Here is a 4,771-nt window from a genome sequence, read left to right on the forward strand (position 1 = left end):
CCGTGACTCTCCCTTACAATCCAAACATCATCCTTCCATTTCCATAATTCCCCAATCCATTCAACACACCAACAACATCCCTTAGACCTTGTGCTACGACGAAGAGGAAGATAAGAGGGCCTAAACGTTCATACAATTCAAGTTTGAGTTGTTGGAATGTTTAGGTGTTTCTTTGATTCTACATCAGTTTTGCTTCAAGGGTTCTTTCTTCTTATTAATTCTATGTTCATTCATGTTTTATATTTTTATGTTAAATCCTTTGCAAACATGAATTGTAACTAATCCTCTTCTATGGATTCGATGTAGCCTTGCAAAGTTTGCCATGTAGTTAATTCGGAATTCTCATTTAATCTATCTATTTCTTGCTTCATTCTCCGATTTAATTGTGACTTAGTGTGTTAATTTTAGTGCTTGATCATCATTTGAATTAACCACAGGTTGTTTAGCCAAGATTAAAGCACACATCATGCATAATCTTGGTGGATATGTGAATGAATGAAGGGAATGTTTTGCAAACATCCTGCCGAGTGTTCCTTTTGGTTTTGTGAAAGTTTCTTATGCACTACATAGTCTTGATTAGGAACCAAAGTTGCACATCACAATTAGGCTCATAATTAGAGACATTTGATCAAATCCACACATCATATGGCTGATCATATCTAAGTGAAACAAACCCAAGAAATAAGTAGAGGGATGAGTATAATCTGACTTAACAAGCATGGACTTGGCTTAGCAATGGTGAAATCGAATCTCTAGCTTCATCTTCATTGGTACTATCCTTTTACATTAGTTGTTGATTCATTCATCTTGTGTTTACTTCACTTCCTTATGCTTTAATTTACAATCTGTTTGTTTCCAAGTTTCTGTTTTTTATTTCAAGTTTCATTCAAAACCAGTCCCCCATTTCTTTTAAAGTGTTAGATTAGTTAGAAATACATTTAGTTTGTGTTTGTAAGTGTTTTGATTCATTTTGTTTCTCAAATTCGTCCAAAGTACTCAAGGTGCTCAAAACTGCCCAGAAAGTGATTTTAAGGCAGTTTTGAGTGTTTTGGTGCTGTTTTGAGTCTTTTGGTTTGTTTTAGTGTTTTAAAGTTTAGTTTTGCTTTCCTTGAGTCTAGTATAGTGTTTCATATTGTTATTTTACGTTTTTTTTTAGTCAAATCCAAGTGGTTAACAATCCCTCCTAATCCCCGGTCTAGAACGATCCCTACTTATACATATACTACAATTTGACGAAAAGAGGGTTTAATTTGTGTGCGTATAATTATCGCATCAGTGTTTAGCACACATCCTGCCGAGTTATTCCCTTTGGTTTTATGAAAGTTTCTTGTACATTACATAATCTTGATTATGAACCAAAGTTGCACATCACAATTAGGTTCATGATTAGAGACATTTGATCAAATCCACACATCATATGGTTGATCATATCCAAGTGAAACAAACTCAAGAAATAGGTAGATGAATGAGTACAAACTAACTTGACAAACATGGACTTAGTTGAGCAATGGTGAAACCGAATCCCTAGCTTCATTTCCATTGATACTATCCCATTACATTAGTTTGATTCATTTCTTAGAGTTCTTGCAAAACAAGTAGTTACATAGGTCCAATTAGTCCCTGCGGATTCGACACCCTTGCTTATGCCATTATACTAAATATATTCTAGCATTAGGAAGGAATTATACATCAACAAAAAATGGCGCCGTTGCCGGGGACTGATTTCAGTCCCTTGTAATTGCTTGTTTGCTTGTTTGCTATTTTGATTAGTGTCAAGGTTCATAACTTGTCAAATTGATAACTGGACGTTGATTTAAGTTGCATACATTTCATGTGTGGAAAAGAATCCCTTAGCCATTCCATTATCCATTGGTTTACATCAATTTGCTTTACAATCTGCTTTCGTTATAATCTGTCCATTTAATTGCATTTCGTCCAAATACAATTTCTCCCCATATTTTGTTAAGTTTTAGGCTTAGAATCTGTCTTATCTTGTGTTTTGAAGCATTTTGAGTCAAGCTCAAACCTAATTTTCGTCCAAAATTGAGTTTAGTGTCAAAACTGCCCAGTTTGTGTTTTTAGGCAGTTTTGAGAGTTTTTAGCTTGTTTTGAGTCTTGTGAATCTGTTTTGAGTCCCTTGAGTCCTTTCAAACGTTTTTAAGTTTATTTTTATTCATTTCATTGTTGTTTGCTAGTTGATTTTCATTCACACTTGTGTATTTTATTTCAGGTAGTATATGTCAAATAGACTTATTGAGTTAGGCCAAAGAATTGAACGGTTAAAGGGCCACACTATGGACAACTTTGTGCCATCAAGTTCATCCCTAATCCGTGAGGAAGAGGAAAGGACTTCACCTAGTTCAACAAGTAAAGGATCTGAGCAATTTGATTGGGAAAGAGAGGAAGAGATGGCGGGCAACCAAGATGAACTTAGAGCTTTGGAGGACTTTGCTCAACCAATCATACCAAATTCACCTTCATGCATCTTGCTGCCCACATTTTCATATGTTTCCCTCATTTTATGGCTTACCTAATGAAGACCCTTTAGCTCATATTAAAGAATTTTACAATGTTGTGAGTGGTTTACCTTTGCAGGGAGTGAGTGAAGCGAATTTGAGGATGAGAGTGTTTCCTTACACCTTGAAAGATAAGGCCAAGAGTTGGTTGATGACTCTAACACCAGGTTCCCTCACCACATGGGATGCCGTGGCTAAGAAGTTCTTGGAGAAGTTCTTTTCCACTCAAAAGACAGCCACATTAAGGGGACAAATCTTCAACTTCAAACAAGATGATGGTGAACCTTTCAATGAGTGTTGGGAGCGTTTTAAAGGCCTCTTGTTGCAATGTCCACACCATGGGTTACCTTTTCACTTACAAATGCAAATTTTTTATGATGGACTAACCCAAAATTGTCAATCAACTGTGGATAATGCAGCAGGTGGAGCATTGAAGAAAAAGAATGCTCAAGAGTCATATAACATTTATGAGATGTTGGGGTCTAATGCTCAACACAAAGATTTAAGGGGTAAGAAAGTTGGAGTCTATGAAACAAGTTCTAATCATGAGCTCTTGTTGCAGGTAGCTAACCTAGAAAGGAAGCTTGAATCCGTGCTCAACATGGTGCCAAAAGCAAATGAAGTGTGTGCCATTTGCAACATACCAAGCCATCCTACTCACCAATGTCCATCTAGGGAGGCTTACCCCGAGTATGTTCAAGAGCAAGTGAACCTCATGAATTCTTACAATCAAAGGCCAAGGAATGATGTGTATTCCAATACTTATAACTGATGCGAAAATAGTTAAGCACACAAATTAAACCCTCTTTTCGTCAAATTGTAGTAAATGTATAAGTAGGGATCGTTCTAGACCGGGGATTAGGAGGGATTGTTAACCACTTGGATTTGACTCAAAAACGTAAAATAACAATATGAAACACTATACTAGACTCAAAGAATGCAAAACTAAACTTGAAAACACTAAGACAAACCAAAAGACTCAAAACAACACAAACACACTCAAATCTGCCTAAAAACCACTTTCTGGGCAGATTTGAGCACAAACACAAATTTGGACGAAATTAAGTAATAACTTGACTCAAGAACGTAAAAACACAATATAAAACATTAAACTAACTCAAAGAATGTAAAACTAATCACTTAAAACATTAAAACAAACCAAAAGACTCAAACATCACCCAAAACACTCAAAACTGCCTTAAAATCACTTTCTGGGCAGTTTTGAGCACTTTGGTGAATTTGGACGAAATTGGGAAATAAAATGAATCAAAACACTCATAAACACAAACTAAAACACTTTCTAACTAAATTGGACATTAAAGTAAAGGGGGATTTAGATTTATACGAAAATTAACTAAAATGCACAGATTTAAATTAAAGCAAAATGTAAATGTGAATGTGTGATAGAATTTGAATGGAATGAAGGCTAGCTAAGGGGTTCATCTCCATACATGTTATACTTGCATAATAAAATGATTTCCAATTGCATTTCAATAAACCATGAAACTCAACACCCCGGGTTAACCGTGATGCACTAATTAACCTTCAAATATTCCTAACGTTATTGAATTGGATGGGTTAGCGCATACAACAATTCAAAACATTCCCCACAAGTCCCCTACATGATTGCATAATAGAGATACAAGCAAGAATCATTACGCTCTATGAAAATTATAAGTGTTGACGAGGCATTCGTTACTATGGATTGCATGAAACTTATGCCAAGAATTCATTTAACGCGATTGTTTATAAGCAACCTCCACTACTTGTGAATATAAGTTCATAACTATTAGGTGAAACTCACTTATATTCTAGCGTCATATTCATGCATGAAAATTAAGCGTGCACTCTCAATAAACATACATAAATAGGTTATCAATCAAACTGTAACATCCCGTCCCAAATCTCATTTTAACGTACGTGTGAATTTACGATTTTACCCCTAGTTCGTTAAACTTTACGTGTAGTTTGGTGTTGTGTGGTGTTGTAGGACCACACACACACTCATACACCTCGTCTCACTCCCCCGGGATTCCCTCATTTCCTGTCTCTTCTCTGTCTCTCTTTCTCTCTCTCTCTCTCTCCCCGAGTTCCTTTCTTCTTCCTTCTGCAAACATACAGACATACACACAAACACACTCAAATCTTCACCAATCAAGAAACCAAGACCACCCTCGTGCTCGTGAGGCTGAGAGGAGTTCAGAGGTACCATTTTCAGGTAAGGATATAGTTGTTTTCACGTCGATATTGCCATG

General features: G+C 36.2%; 1 non-coding gene across 1 annotated transcript; it reads right to left on the reverse strand.

Moving 5' to 3' along the window:
- Positions 1 to 2,750: 2,750 nt before the first annotated feature.
- Positions 2,751 to 2,861, reverse strand: LOC137735811 (small nucleolar RNA R71). The gene has a single exon (XR_011068715.1). It is a non-coding gene; the product is annotated as a small nucleolar RNA R71 (small nucleolar RNA).
- Positions 2,862 to 4,771: the final 1,910 nt, after the last annotated feature.

This window comes from Pyrus communis, chromosome 5 (genome assembly GCF_963583255.1).
Source record: "Pyrus communis chromosome 5, drPyrComm1.1, whole genome shotgun sequence".
Taxonomy (NCBI): domain Eukaryota; kingdom Viridiplantae; phylum Streptophyta; class Magnoliopsida; order Rosales; family Rosaceae; genus Pyrus; species Pyrus communis.